Source organism: Mixophyes fleayi, chromosome 1 (genome assembly GCF_038048845.1).
Source record: "Mixophyes fleayi isolate aMixFle1 chromosome 1, aMixFle1.hap1, whole genome shotgun sequence".
Classification (NCBI taxonomy): Eukaryota; Metazoa; Chordata; class Amphibia; order Anura; family Limnodynastidae; genus Mixophyes; species Mixophyes fleayi.
The window spans coordinates 250,665,448-250,682,423 of NC_134402.1; the positions used below are offsets into that span (position 1 = coordinate 250,665,448).

At 36.6% G+C, this 16,976-nt stretch overlaps 1 protein-coding gene across 24 annotated transcripts in view; it reads right to left on the reverse strand.

Moving 5' to 3' along the window:
* The window catches only part of PTPRD (protein tyrosine phosphatase receptor type D), a 1,423,918-nt gene that overhangs the window by 391,702 nt on the left and 1,015,240 nt on the right, over positions 1-16,976 (reverse strand). The window lies entirely within an intron of this gene.

Below are 16,976 nucleotides of genomic sequence, written 5' to 3' on the forward strand. Positions count from 1 at the left end.
CCTACAACTTTAGGGGTGGAACGGGAGTGTGAAGGGGTGGACTAACATAGTAACGCCCTGGTGAGGGAGTCTGATGCAGATGTGGCAGAGTCAAGACCTGGGATTCAAGTACGCTGTGTGTCAGCCGTATCATATGCATCCATTACAGGGCAGGTGTAAGCGTCAACTGGCGACTGACACGGCATAGTCTTTACTTTAAAAATTACTGTCTTCATGCCACTAGCTAGCACAGAATATGTGCAAGCAAATTAGATAGACTATAAAACTACATTGCAAGTACAGTGTGCATTGAAACCATCTTGATTTATGTATTTAATATATTAAAAAAAGTCTTAAAAAATCCAGAATTATATTAATGATTATACTGTTATTTGGTGTTCATTTATTTTATAATAGCATATTTTTTGTATGCATTCTGATATATGTTCAGTACGCATTGATGTATGTACAGTACACATTGATCTATGTACAGTACGCATTGAAAGCATTTTGATTTATGCATTAAATATAAAAAAAAACCTGAGAAAAACAACTTTGAAAATCCATACTTATATTAGTGATTATACTGTCAATAGTTGTTCATGTATTTTATACTGGAATATTTTTTGCATGCATTCTGATATGTAAACAATGCACAGCCACTTGACCGTATAGTATACTACAGACTGTTCGGTCTGTCTGTCACATCTGGAGATCCGGCTCGAGTTGAATATGGTCGGATTTGAACTGCATTCAAGTTCTGTGCTCTTTTTAAATCGCAACTTATGAACATGAATCAGGCTCAGAGTTGCTTACATTCATCTGCCTAGTGACCCAGGAAATTTGTGCTGGCGCATAAGTCCAGCCCTAGGGTGGCAACATTTCATGGCATGCTCACTTTTTAAATGATTGTTTTTATTTATTTTTATTTTGTATATTAAAAAGTTATTTGCATATTATAAACATATAACATTTTTACAGCTTTTTTTACAGCTAATATATTTGAATTTATTTTATATCAATTTACTTTACTATCTGTTTTTTTTATTTTGTATTCTTTTTAGCTATTATTAATCCAATATTCATATATTATAAACTTTTCTGTATTAATCTTATATAGATGGGATTCAGCTGGGGGTAAGACCATGCATGGCTATGACAGAAGGAGGTGTTGCTAAAGTTTGGTAACAGCATATAAACATTATAATATAAACAGGTTGTTGGATAAATACAAAGCCTTCAACACAATACTATCCATCTGCCAGTTTGAATACAAAGGGAAATTTGATGAATTACAGCAGAATCAAAGTACCACATAATATAATGCCAAGTTATTTGAACCTTATTTATGGAAATATATCATCATCATCATCAACATTTACTTATATAGCGCCAGCAAATTCTATAACACTTTACATTGGGGACAAACACAGTAATAAACAATACTGAGTAATATAAAGAGCTGAGAAGGCCCTGCTCACAAGGTTACAATCTATAGGACAATGTGAGTTGATACACAACGATAAATCTACATATTACATTTCAGTCCAGTGTGCTATATGAACCAGTCACACAGCAGTGTTGGTCAGGGGGTCAGGTGGTTGTTGTTTTGTGTGAACTGTGTAAAGGATGGTAATAGGGTAACTAGTGAGGTTATGAGGGTAGTTGAGGAATATTACAAGCTTGCCTGAAGAGGTGAGTTCTCGAAAAACACCTGAAAGTTTGTAGACCTCAGGAAAGTCTTATTGTGCAAGGGAGGGAATTCCACAAAGTGGGTGCAGCTCGAAAAAAATTCTGTAAATGGGAATGGGAGGATGTAATGAGAGTGGATGAGAGTCGCAGATCTTGTGCAGAACGGAGGTGTCGAGTTGGGAGATATTTTGAGACAAGTGAGGAGATGTATGTCGGTGCAATCTTGTTGATGGCCTTGTATGTTAGTAGAAGTATTTTTTACTGGATTCGGTAAAAAAACAGACAACCAATGTAGAGACTGAAAGAGTGGCTCAGCAGAGGAAAAATAATTTGCAAGGAAAATCAGTCTAGCTGCTGCATGCAAAAAAGATCATAGGGGCGAGAGTCTGTTTAGGGGAAGATTAGTTTCACGTGTTTTTTTATCGTAAGCATACATTTAGAAAGATTAACAATACATACACCCCTGCATATAATAACAATAATAATAATAATAATAATAATAATAATAATTATAATAATAATAATAATATGTACAAACCGGACACAAGTCCTGGTAAAATGTAGCTGTAACCTTTAATCTCTGTAATATTAGTTCTGATTACATCAACCCTCCACCCCAATGAGGAAAACAACAGCCTTAGAACTCTTACATTTACTCTGTCATGTGCTTATATAATGGTAAGGGGAAAAAAATTGCAAAAACACCCAATAATCATTTGACTCAGCCATTGTAATGCATTGAATCATTTACTGTACAATTCAAGAAACTGCCTGGTCAGTATGTTTACAACCTGCGACTTGATGGCATGCTTGATAAGTTCCTCCCAAGTGGGTTCCTTCCTTTGACACTGTTTCTTATTTGTATTAAAATCCTGCGCTAATCAAACATGTCCTCACTTCAGCTTCCTGTCTGATTTTATTGTGTATCTCAGCTGCTTTAACCCCACAGCAGTAGCAAACGACAATAAGTATGACATTATCAAAAGCGACTATTTATTGAGAGTAATCATTTGTCTGATTTCCCCGGAGATGTTTAGGAAGAAGAATATGCAGTGGTACATTATAAATTGCAGAGGGGACCTAACATAAAGAATGTACTGACCATATTTCTGAACATGTCTTTCTCTTCTCCTGATGGGGATAATCATTAAGTAGGTCTGCAAGGTGTCCATTAATCATTGTCAGTGCTGGCTGAGCTGAAGTTCTCATTGGCTGCTCTGAACCAGTCAGCCGCTACTGTAGCATACAAACCCTGTGGAAATGGCATTTCATTTTCTGTTAGGAATTGACTTAAATTGATTTTTTTTCTTCTTTTTACAGCTACAGCAAAGTGTGTTTTACAGCTATAGCAAAGGAGCTACCTAGAAAAATAAGTTCATTCTAATTATTATTATTATGTTTGCTATTTTATTTTATATGATTCTAGTTTTAATTGAAGTCCATTATAATGGGGCATGCGAAGATTAAATTGCTTGCACTTGTTGGAAGTTGATGCCCTTGTTTAGAAAGCATATTTCAAACCAATTCTATCATAAAGTTCTATTATACATTGTTGTACAGCACGTAAAGTTAACAGGCCATCTTCTATGAGATCTGCATTCGTTTTAAGGGACTGCCACTTGAAATATCACCAACCACTCTAGATTAAACAACATATTGCTTTCCTGGTAGTCAACTTAAAAAGTATCAATTTTCATTATTATATGAATGTAAGGCATGCACACCTGGTATTATCCCTGTTTAGCAGGACCTACCTATGTTCCAGGTTACACCCAAATCATTGTGTAACTTCATATTATGCCACCTCAGCAAACTCAAAGGAATTAAATGTTCTTATCAAGATGTTGTGTTATATCAACATCATGCATACTCCGAGACATGGAAGCACTACTATTCTATTCACTATGGCAATAAGTTATAATTATTGTATAGAGTCAGCTGCCTCTTTTATCTCTGATTTTAAAGAACTATAACATTTGTATACACGTAAGATACATAAATGCTTAGAAATGTTCATTTATTGTGTTTAATAAAATAAGCAAACACCATACAGTATATGGATATTTCTTGTTCTTTCTAATTTGTTAAATGAGATAATCTCTTGGGAAGCGAGTAAAAGGAAAAGCAGAATGCTCTGCCATATTTGCTCACAGCCATAGAAAAGAGCTCTGAGTAACCTCCTTTGTAAACATTTTAAGACTTTAAATATACATGTCCCACTTTCCGTGCACATGGGATGGAAATCAGTGTTCCATTTTTAATTGCAGAAAATCTGTATTGTGTCCTGAGAACTGCAGCCACTCCATCACATATAATCTTGCATAAAGCCAGTGTAGCACAAAGCTGGGCAAGAACAAAGGCAGCTAATTAAAGAAAGCATATAATTGTCTTTGGATGCAATACACAGTCTAGTTGCTAGGGTTGCACGTGCCATATTTACGTGTCAACGTTTCCAGCACTTTGTCAATCATGAATTATGGTTGTTTTTCTCCAAACTGGATTGTCATGGCAAGGTTTAAAGTTATAGACATAACAACTTGTGCAGATCACAGGCTACAGCATATCAAGTTTTCTTTAGGTTAAGTTCAATAATATCTACACAAATCATCAATGTTTGCGAAGTATCTAATTTTTAGTGAATTCATAGTGCCAGGTGATGTACAGATGGAACCCATACTTTGGGACTAATGGGTAGTTCAGAAACATGTCACACTCGTTTGTGCTGCTTAAGCTCCATCCATTAACATAATCCTCAACATGAGTGTGGCATGAAGTGCACTCCGCAACTGATAATCATTTGGGCATGATGTCCATGGCAATGGTGTTTTAAGATGGTTGGTAACAAATTCTAATCAGTATTATTAGTGTTGATGGGTTGTAATGTGCCATATTCCTCCTCTGACAGTGCCGGACAGTGGTAACCAACATAGAAGAGGAATGCATGTTGGGTAAGAAAAGGGTGTATTCTAGCAATATTTTTAAGGTTGATGCAACAGGACTGTGAGAGATACTGAATGTGACAAGTAAAGCAGAGAACAGAGTCTGGGAAGACGCCAATGCAAAGGCCTTGTGTATCTACAAAAATGTCAGTGTTGTTGAGATAAGAAAGGAAGTGGTCACTCTGAGAGGAGGAAACATGGTCATCTCTGTTTTGGACATGTTGAGATGTAATTAGCCTGCAGTCATCCCTGTTGATATAACGGAGATATAGTTGGTCACATGAGAGAGGTCGGGGAGGACAGGTAGATTTGGGTGTTGTCAGCATAGAGGTGTTAGAGGAGGCCAAGTGTGTGAACTAATTCACCAACAGAAGTGGGAGAGGAGGGGATAGCAGCGGTTTGATAGGTCAGAAGAAAACCAGGGAACATTTGTATCATGAAGGTCAGTTGAGTGAAGGAGAAGAAAGTAATCAACGTTATCCAAAGTGTCAAAAAGATCCAGGTGGAATATGTAGAAAGGATTTTTAGACTTTGGTGTAAATAGATCGTTTATCACTTTTGTGAGGACATAAGTGGAACATTGGGGGCAGAAGCTCAATGAAGGAGAATTGAAAAAGGCAGTGAGAGTAGATAAAGCAAGATAAGTAGCTTCTTAATTAGTTTGGAGAAAATGGGGAATAAATAAATGATATCTATTATTCTTTATTGTATCTGGAGTTTAAGGAGAAAAAAAAAGGCATTTTTTTTTACTTAACCATAATTTTGGTCTTTGTTATTTTCATGTAAATCATGTAACTCAAGAATTAAATAAACACCTGAATTTATTAAATTGCCATTATACCTAAGATCATATGTATAAAGTTTTGTTTGCTTGCTTTTTCGCAAATATCTTCCAGACATTTCAAGGTAAAGTTGCCAAATTTTACATAGTTATTTAGTATTGAAAAAGTAAGATATTAGATTACATAGCAGCAAGCCGACAATGCGAAAAATATTGAAAACATAATTTTATGGTTGTAAACAATTGTTTGACCCCTGGGAGGAAAACTGACAACAACATGACATAACGACAATGCGACAAAGCAACAAATCTTATCTTCTAAATAGGATTTTTGGTCTTTTTACCAAATAATTTGCTAATATATAAAAACTACTACACATAACAAATCAGACCCGTGCAATCCCGGGGACCCTTCCTGTGTAATATACGATAAACCAGGGTTTTCCAAACCCAGTCCTCAGGGCTCCCCAACAATGCAGGTTTTCCGGATCACATGTGACATAATTAGGATCACCTGTGGATCTGTTACAATGTGTCAGTCAGTAATGAATACACCTGTGCTCCAGCAAGGTGATATGGAAAACCTGCACTGTTGGTAAGCCCTGAGGACTGGGTTTGGGAAACCCTGCTATAAGCTATTGGTCTCTACTGTCAGTCATTGTAGACTCTGAAAGGCTGCCTGTTATGGCATCAATGCTCTTGTAAATTAGTTTTGGATAAATGAAAATATTTTTTGTTTATATGAACATTATTAGTATGACAGCTTTTTTCATATTTTCCATCTCCTGGCACTGGTAACGATTAACTGTTAGATTAACTGTTTGGATATGCTGGTGCTTGTAGAACTGCAAGTGCCAGCATACGCATGACTCCCCTTGGCAGCCAGAGCATTCTGGTGTATGGAACAAATGCCAACATAACAGAGCTCATTGGAACCTGTCGTTTCATATATTAAACTAAATATTTATAAAGATTACTTAACACCCAGTTCTCCAACGTCACCAAAGAGTACGGGCAGAGCCTGAATGCTAGGGTTTTCCCTAGAGGAGGGCCTGCATTTTGTATTGCTGGCACAATTCCCTACAGAACTCAGCACTATGCTGACCAGTCTGGGGTTGGCTCACTGTATGACTTTGGGGCTCTTGATGCTATAATGTTACCAGATGAGCCTGTTGAAGCCTTGGGATGGTTTCTGATTTTGCAGGGAGAATTAGTCAGCACAGGTTATTGCACTCGTTCTAGTTATTCATTTGAGGGCTGGCAAGCTGACAAATCACAAAATGGACAGAGGTTGGCTTGTCTGGGTTCCATTATGGTATTGTGAACTAAATTCAGGTAATACAATTGGAAGAGAAAATCAAAGCAGCAATGTTATAGCGCATACCATGTTCTATAGTGTGGTTTACAGAACATTTCAGGTAAAACTGAGCTTACAATTAAATTATTCAGACCTTGGACATTGAGCACAACATTTTACTAATACTTGTACTAGAGTCCCCAGTAGATTCAGTGTGTCGTTTACACATTATTTCTTGTATCGTCATTACATTAAATAGATGATAACATTTGTATTGTATATTGTGAAAAGCTAATACCTCCAAACCACAGGACTCCCTACCTAATCATTTTGCCAAGTTTGCATTATCTTACTCAAGGATTCCCTCTATAACATCATATATACTGAATTTTAACCTTTTAACCACAATAGGACACAATGCATACACTCTAAAAGATTAATTTCAATCCCATCTCGCTAGTTGACATAAACAGATTAAGAATGGGGAAGCTGGTAACATCTACGCTCAGTAAAATGTGATTATGCGTCTGTCTGATCTGTCTTCATGATCAAATTGCACAGAAATAGTTCCCAAAATGGTTTCCAAGGAAAAATCAATATTATCTGAGCCATCACACGGCCCCATCATATTATGAAGGCTAAAATATAATAAAGAGACAGACATTTATATGAAAAGACCTTGGCTGTCATTATCAAATATATTTTCACGATGCAAGCAAATTTTGATATGAAAACAATGTGCGTTAGCAATATGTACACATAATATACTATACTAAAGACTTCACGTGTACACTTATACATATCAGAGTAGAATCCTTGTACAATGTATGCTGTAAATTAAAATCAAATGTTTGTGTGACATCTAGATGGGAAATATATCTGCAAATTTAGCCACATTTAAAGAGCAGAAAAGCAACACAAAGTAAACTTGGTAATTATTTATGCCCCTTGGGTAATGGATTTCATTAAGTGTGTTCTTGGCTTTTTTCAGCCTCATTCATATTCAATAGGTTTTAAGTCCCTTTATGTGGATGCCATCTCTTGCATATTTTTTTTTTTGTATAAACAACATTAGCAAATCAGTTTACTTAAAAATATGACTTCTTAAAGACACCGTTAGAACACCAGGCAAAGTTTGGTTTGCTCAACTTCGCTCCACTCTTGGATACCTCTCCAAGGTATCCCAATAACAACACATAGTATGTAGTTATAAATCCCACATCAATCTCTGTCAATGGAAATTAGGAAGAACACTTATGTGTAACTTTTTTAGATGACTCCAGATATATGCCACAATTTGCTGTTTTTTGTCTAATAAAAGACATTACCAAATGATAATTCTGTGTATATTCAGTATATTCTGTAATTTATTCTGGCAAAAGCAATGTTTGAATCAGGACCAAGATATCTAATATTTTTACAATACATGGGAAATGGGACAGAAAAGACACATGCCTAGATCATAGTGAATTTGCCTGTTGACGTGCACATCCATCTGCAGAGGTTACAATTAAGCACTTGGGGCATGAGTCATTAAGGAAAGTAAAGAATAAAAAAAATAATAACTTTGCACCTGGCCAAAACCATGTTGCATTGGAGGGGGAGGTACATTTAAAATATGGGGACAGGTTTATAGTTGTGATAAGGTATATCATAGATCAACTTTAAATGTCAGTGTAAAAATAAAGCTATCAAGTATATGTGTGCTACATGAAAAAATAGCCAGTGTTTAACTCACGTACAAACTAATAAACTAATTTGCACCCATTGCATTGTAACATGGTTTGTCCGGGAGCAAACTTAATCCTTTTTTTGCTTTGCTCTCCTTAATGACTCAAGCCTTTGGAATTCTCCCACACTTTATAATATGTTGACACACCCAAAAACACTCACCGCTGCTCAGTACCATTTCTATTGCTGTATATGCTATGCTCTAGAGTTTAAGATATGACAAGCCGGACACCCTCTACCATCAACCTCCAGTCTGCACATTCTCTCAATCAACCTCATGAATCCTCATTCTGTTCCTATGTAGGATTTGTGTTTTTGAATGACTCTGTTATATTGTCTCTCCAGCTTTCAATATAAACAATGATGATGATGTAGTTCACAGTATGAGTTCTCGTCCTGTAAGTATATGTGGTGACTGCACAGTGCCTAACTTTCATTCTGCATGCTAGATATGATTCTCCATATCTGCTTATAATTATATTATGAATGTATGGGAAACTGCTTTGTACGGCTTCTCAGTATGTTGAAAATAATTATCAACGGCTATTATTATTCAGTGTGCTGATGTTGTGCATCTATCTGCATACTAAACAGAAGTCTTTGCTCTATCCTAAGAGTATATGTTAGTTATCATTTTAGTGGAACTTAAATTGAGACATGAGGAAATGAGAAATCATTGTACTTTGTGGATGTGAATTAATATAAGCTGTATGCATATGATTTGCAGGCAATGGTTTATTTTTAGGTTGCCCATGATTTGGAGAAAATGACAACAAAGCCGCTAAATGTAATATATGAAAAGATGCGGACATAGGCAGGATGAGGAGGGATAGGGTGCCATAGGTGGCCAAGAATGGCAAGGTTTATATAACAGAGCGGTGGAAGGTTATAGAATCATTTAAAAGCCCTTTAAATATAATAATACGGTAGTATACATTACTATGAATGCTACGGTAGGTTAAACCCTTATCCCACTAATTCAAATGACCAATTTGCCTTTACATATCAGTTTGAGTTTGGACGAGAATGCAGAACAATTGTGTGACACGGTGGAGCTTTAACATTCACTCTTGTTTGCTGCTTTTATAAAGAATCACTCTTTTCCCTTTTCTTTATTAACCACAACTGTTTATCTTGTCTCTGCACGCCAGAATCTATCTTTGACATATCATAAACATATTCTTGTCACTGACCAAGCTAAACACAGAGTTCAGAAATCCTACACATATCTTCACTGAAACATATGGATAATCCCGGATTCTATTTTGTAAGCATTTCTCAATGTGCAATCTGATTTGGCAAACCTCCCACTCTAGTATAATGGGCATTTCATTTCTGACATCCGGGATCAGGGAATGGTGTATGCATGTAATGAAATGTAATTATATATATTAATATATTTTATTGATTTATATATATATGCATGCACACATACTTCCCACACATACCAGACGCATACAGTATATGACTACTATGTCTGTGTGTGCTTTGTAAATTTGTCTGTTTGCCTGCTTGTCTGTCCTTCTTTCTTTAAATGGATGTATGCATGAAAGTTCTTTACTGTTTTGTAATGTCATTACTCTAATTTTTTCACTGAGAATACAGTATTGACATACTAAAAAATATTGCGCACTTCTTACTCTAGATAAGACATTAAGGGCTAGATTTACTAAACTGTGGGTTTGAAAAAGTGGAGATGTTGCCTATAGCAACCAAATCAGATTCTAGCTGTCATTTATTTAGTACATTCTACAAAATGATAATTAGAATCTGATTGGTTGCTATAGGCAACATCTCCACTTTTTCAAACCCGCAGTTTAGTAAATATACCCCAAAAAGTTAGGTTGGGGTCAATGCTCTGCAGCTTCTTGCCTATATACACATGTGAATTGCCAGCTGCTCCCTCTCCATACTGACATAATTTCTTTGCTCCTATTGGTCGAGTGGAGAAATCAGGCTGGTAGAGGCATTGGTAATTTTTTGATTGAGACAACAGTATTGAAAATTCCTACACAGTTTTGTATAAAGGCACCATTTCCTTGTGAGTGTATGAGGAGACATGATTGTACACCTGCCAAGGGACTTACAGGTGTGCGGTGTGTATAAGTTATTATTATATTTTATAGAAATATATTATTTATATAAAAGAAACCAAAATGCATTGTGCACAAAATTTTACAGTCACGCGACCTAATTGTTTTTATTCCTTTTATTCCTCCATATACTATTACAGAACTCCAGGTTCTAAGTTCTTCCTGGTCCCAGAGTGCCAAAGCTTCTATATACACTCAGTTTACCGTGAATTCAGACCATACTTGCCACCTCTAAATGGATTTATGGAAGACTCACAAATTTTGTTTAGTCCTCCCAGCCACCTGGTTGGAAAGACTACCCTCCTGTATTCTGCCAACTCCCATAGAGAAATGGGTGGGATAGAGACCATGATGACTTAATTTGCTGATAATCGTGCCTTGATGCCTCCTATCCTCCGCTGCACAATGACATTGTCCAGCAGGGGATAGCGGTGTCATGATGACGGGAATAGCATCACCCTGCATTCTGCACTAATTACCCAGGCCCGGTCACTGCCCACGTTTTTTATTTTTATTTGCATTTTTTAAACCTAAATTTAATTTTCTTTGCTTTTTTCCTTACTCCTTCCTCTCTGCTCTGTTCACACTTAATGTTGAGCATAACGTTATCAAGTCACGCCCGACATTCAGTAACTAGTGGCGCAGAGATGACCAATAAAGAAGCAAGATGAGAAAAGACAAAAGAAAAGAGATGAAAGAAGCTAATACAAAGGTAAGTAAAAGAACGGAGGCAAAGGGAGGAAAGCAGAAAAGTAGTGTGAGGAAAAAGGGGTGAAAAAGGCACAGTATGAGAAAAAGGTGGGGGAGAAAGGCATAGTATGATGAAAAAGGGGGGAGAGAGGCACAGTATGATGAAAAGGGGGGGAGAGAGGCACAGTGTGATGAAAAAGGGGGGGGAGAGAAAGGCACAGTGTGAGGGAAAAAAGGGGGGGGCAGCAGAAAGGCACCGAGTGATAAAGGGGAGGGGGGGTTATCATGGCACAGTGATGGAGAGGGGGGGCAGGATAGCACAGTGATGAAGGAGAAGGGGGGGCAGGATGGCACAGTGTGATGACGGGGGGCCGGGTGAAGGGGGGAAAAGCAGCATGGAGGGCGCAGTGTGATCATAAGGGGGCACAACGTGGTGATGAAGGGGCACAGTAATGTGTGTGTGATGGTCCAAGGGACTTGTGGTAGTGTGCGTATGTGATGGCACAGGGGGCTTGTGGCAAAGTACTGTGAGGTAGGTGGTGGCTAATTAATGGGTGCAATTTTGTTTGTGGGGAAATTTAATGGGGACTATTAATTTAAAATGGGGTGGTTTGGGGGCTATTGAATGTGGCGACGAGTTTGGGGAGAATGAGGTCTCTTTATTAAATATGCCTATGAATTATTTAATGGCACTGATGGTTGTGGGAAATAGGTATATTTCTGAAATGTAAATATTATTAATTTATTGCTGGGGTTGTTTAGAGGGAGGAAAATAGGTTTATTTATTAAATGTGAATACTATTATTTTAATGTTGGGGCTGGAGGAAGGCCTAATTATTATTGTGGGTGCTATTGATTCAATGCCGGGGCTGGTCGTAATTTTCTAAATGTACCCATTTTTTTCCAAATAGGGCCCCCAACATTCCAGGATCCAGACAAGCCGCAACTAAAGAAACCTGCAGCCACAGGTGGTGAAAGTGACAAGAACAGGTAGGAGAGAGAAGGAGAGTCTGTAAAATGTTATGATTCTAGTGGGACAATCCCAATTTTTGGTGACTGTTTAATGGTGTACAAAACAATACAGGTTTTGTTTCTGTAGGTGGGTGGTCTAGCGCTTCTCACCTGGTAGCCATGCCCAATGATGTATAGCCATGCCCTCTAGCACTTTTCTACATTCTCAACTATAAGTTGTTGTACTGGGGCCCTGAATTCCACTTGGCAACCCTGCTAAAACATCACTGCCTCACTTCACTATTTGTTAGACAGATGCTGGGTACAGAGAAAGGTTTCAATTTAGAACTTATGTGTATACTGTACACTACAGTGAGCGAATGTACATCAGGTCTCAGGGAGAGGAAATAGGACTAGTAGTGCTGAGTAGTTTATCCCTAATTATTAGTGATTATCCGCCAAATTAGTTCAAAATCAACATAATGTGCCATTCACTTCCAAAGAAGACCCATGAAAACAATTTGCAAGGCACATTTCATAAGCATTTAGGTATTTCAGAGCAAATGTTCCAGTAAGAATAGAATAAGGGGATATTATTCTAGAATATATGGAGTTGAAAGATCTATTTTAACTTTTTTGATTTATGAGGTGCAGGTTAGTGGGTCAGCTCTAATTACTGTTAACTTCTTACAGGAAAATGTTAAAAAATCTCCTGCCTATAAACAAAGCTATAACTTTTTATATAGACTAGATTTAGTATTTTTAACAAAATTGTGTTAACCTTCTGAAAAAAAGTGAAAAACATATGTTTTTATACAAGTGAACATCTACCTTTTAATATACTATTTGGACTACAGAATACATAGAAAACTTATATTGCAGATGATTCAGGATAATGACTTAGTGTATTCTTTACATGTTTCCAATACTCAAACATGTTAAATTTCATAGCACCTATAAAATATTACTACGCTGCCTTTAACTGAGCAATTTAATAGCTGGGAATATAGAAGTGTGAAAGTATTAATTGATTTTCCTTAAATGTTGTGCAGCCCAGTGTTTTCCTTGGCTCAAACGTACAGTACATCATTTTCTATATGACTAATAGCACCGTGCATTATATTTCTTTACAGCATGGGAAGTTTTAAGGGCCAAGAACTATCATGCACAGCTGTCGACGCATAACCCCAAAACACTTCTACTAATTAAAATATGGCTGGTTTAACCTGTATGAAGTGCACATTAGAATGCACCTACAAACCTAGGGAATATATACACGTCTAATGACCGAACGAATACACTGAGGCTGATGTAGAGTTGGCAGCAATTGTCACAGCCGGAAATTGGACTTGCGCCAAGTATATGTCACATACACTTACATTCATGTGTATAAACAATTTGTTTTGCTTGCAAAATATGTATTCACTATAAGGTATTAATAAAACTTCAAAAACCTCTCTAAAACAGAAGAAACAACTACCTGTCTTATGTATGTGAAAAAAAGTTACTTAAACAAGCACACAAAAGCATAATGTATGCACGTGCAATGAAAAAAGCAGCTATCAGTGACCGTGAAGTATTCACAAACAGCCGATCACAAGAGGTTCACTGTCACTGACGACTGTCGTCATCATCCGCTATTTACAGCTACCCCTGACCACCCGCAAATAATACATCTTCAACAGGTGTTTATGCATCTGTTTGCAATTGCGTGAACATTGCAGTACTCAGTATACATTAGCTTCTTCCCGCCCTCAACCTGCCTTAATAGGCGCAAGGGGGGTCAATGGAAACCTGCATAGGCACATATGTGTGCAGATACTTTTCTGGGCATTCCTCGTAAAGATACGCACACTGAAGTAGTACTCACCATCAGCTCCTATGTGTTTCTGCAAAGTACTGTATATAATTGTATGATGGCAATAAAGGAAAATCTCTATATAATTACAGTATATACACAGTTGTGAATACCCTTTTCTTGTTGTTTTCCATTTCATATAGTTTGCCCTCTTTCTCTGTACATCTTGTGGATTGCACTCATTATTCTCTTATTATACTGCTTTTAAAAAAACTCTCACACTACTAGGATGTAAAGAATTAGCTTCTCAAACAGTAATTATTAATTTAATCTACTATCCTACCAAATGGTTCATTGCAGAGTCTCACTGTTTCTAGTGTCAAAGTCGTATAATTGGATGAAAGAAAGTACATTGATTAATATTGTTTTACCGAGCGATTGCGATCAGTACGCCATGTATTACGTGTTATGGCGCGATCCCACGATAAAACACGCACGCATACACTTGCACTTTCACATTCATTTATTTATATATTTTATATTCATAATGGTTCCATTCCACAGTCGTTTATGAGCAGATGGTATTTGGTTTAGAGTTATATATATTATAAGGTTATATGTACACTTAAGTGATATTTAAGATTCAGGTTACAGAAAACATATCAGGTTTAGTATCATTCTAATCCCCAATTTATTCGCGGACATCCGGTGCAATCGCCAAACAGAACGCACATTGCGTATGGTAGTTATAGATTGTAGGGAATAAATGATGAGAATGATATTGTCTGTGTAGTGTAAATAGACTAGTTTAAACTGAATTCTGGGCGGGAAACTCGGAGTGCAGCCCCTGGAGAGCTGACTTCCACCTTTGGATATTTTAGTTTGAACTGGCCTATGACCTGCATTACACTGGAACCTCCTGAAGCCTGGACTTATAGAAGCAAGCCACATAATCTGTATTGTTTTCTCTGTATCACTGAGTGTATATATACAGCTCCCTGGAACCAGCTAAAACAGTCATCTCTGACCACAGTCTTCTGGACTGAAGGACTGTAGTTGGTACCAGCGGAGTGCAGCGGGCGCAGCATATATATGTATGTATTTGGTATCCACTGTATTGTACTTATTTATTGAACTGCTAAACATTTGCTTTTGCTAAATAAATTGCTTGTGCTTTGGAACCACATAAATCACTTAGACAATGCTTATTGAAAAACGATGAAAATACTTTAATACTAGTCACAATTACTTTACTACCAGTCTACAACATTACAAAACTAGTTATGATTTGTCTCTTATAGTATATAATGCCCTAAAGTAAAGGTTTAAGTTGCTTTGTGTAAAGAGTGAGAGGGGACAATTTTAGATGTTACCTCTTTAAGATATGTAGATGTTGCCTCTTTAAGAGACATACTAAATTGGAACACATAGCCAACTCATAACTCAACATAAATCCTAGTTCATTTTTACTGTACTATGCATTAAAAGAAAAATACATGATCTAAACACTTAGGAAATAGGTTTAAAATATATTTCAAGTATGAAAAGGAACTTTAATTTGCCAGGAATTATTTTACATTAAGATACTGCAGTACAGAAATTCTCATAGACTCGTTTTTTAAGCTAGTGTAGTTAAATAAAACAATATCCAGTTAATGCAGTGTTCAAGTGGTGACAAATGATCCTGCCAATTAAATAAATGTACATATTACTAGCTTTATATTCATGAATGGTAATTCTAACCTATTAATCAAAGCAATGAATCGTTCCTCAGAAAGCTCAGTGAGTGCTACTATTGTTCCACAGAAGAACTAGTGATATTTAATAGGACCATGACAGTGCTAGATAAGAAAAAAGACATTTAAGTAATTCCATTAATTGTAAAACTGACAGAAACAATGCAAGCTGGCATTACTTAAAAAACCACTATGAATAACGCAAACAGGTGATGTATAAATATTTAGATTTTACTCTATAAGGATTTTATAGACACATGCAAGGTCATTAACTAAGTGTGCAATCCGTCATTGTGCACAGTGATGTTATTCAGACAGAATATCTTGCATTTACCCTGTTATAATTTGTTACAAAATAGTTACTACTAATACCTTAAGGGTATGTACAGATGGATGCTTGCTGCATGCCTGAGTGCCATGGTCTGAGGATGAATGCTATGCAAATGGAGGTGAAATGGAGTTTTTAATAGGGATCATTGATCTATAATAGTACGCAAAAGTGGTAATAGCAATATTGACCAGCATGCATTATTTTCTTCTGTTCATGGTCCATTATGCATTCTCTGTGACCACTCATGTAAGTAGTTCCCCCATTCTCCATGAGGATATATGATCTCTTTTGCAAGACCAATGATGTTGAATGCATCTCAGGTCAGGTGTGCAACAAATGTCTTCTGTATATACCTTATCTCATAATGATTTCCCAGATCATATAAAATTACTACAAAAGCACCGTACTTAGGTAGGAATCAGATATTTGTAGAAACTCTATACTTGCTATTTATGTCTTTCAATGTTGGCTGAGACCATATAAATAACTAGTAATACAGGCAGATTTAATGCATTCTGGATATCTGATAACACATTCTTAATAAAAGAAGATCATTTTAATTCAATGAGTCCAAATCAGTCATATTATGTCTTAAACATTGTCCTATTTAAACGGAGCAATGACTAATACTTTCTTTCCTTTGTTAGTTAAGTTACATTATAGTGCTTAAAGAAGCATTAATAGAAAGGACAAAAATAGCTGTTGTGATGATGTCAGCATCACGTTTTCCTAGACAATCAGATTTAACAACCTGGATAAATACTAACCTGACAGTAACCTCACATTTGTGCACACATCCGATTAAATATATAATTAAATTGCTCGATTGTAAAACAGTACATGGGGATCTGATGACTAAACAGCAGCTGACGGGAATTTTGGTTTATGTCCTTAGCTAACTCTCCTAAAAAAAAATCTTACTCATGCAATTTAAGGAAACTGATTTCATAGATTTAAA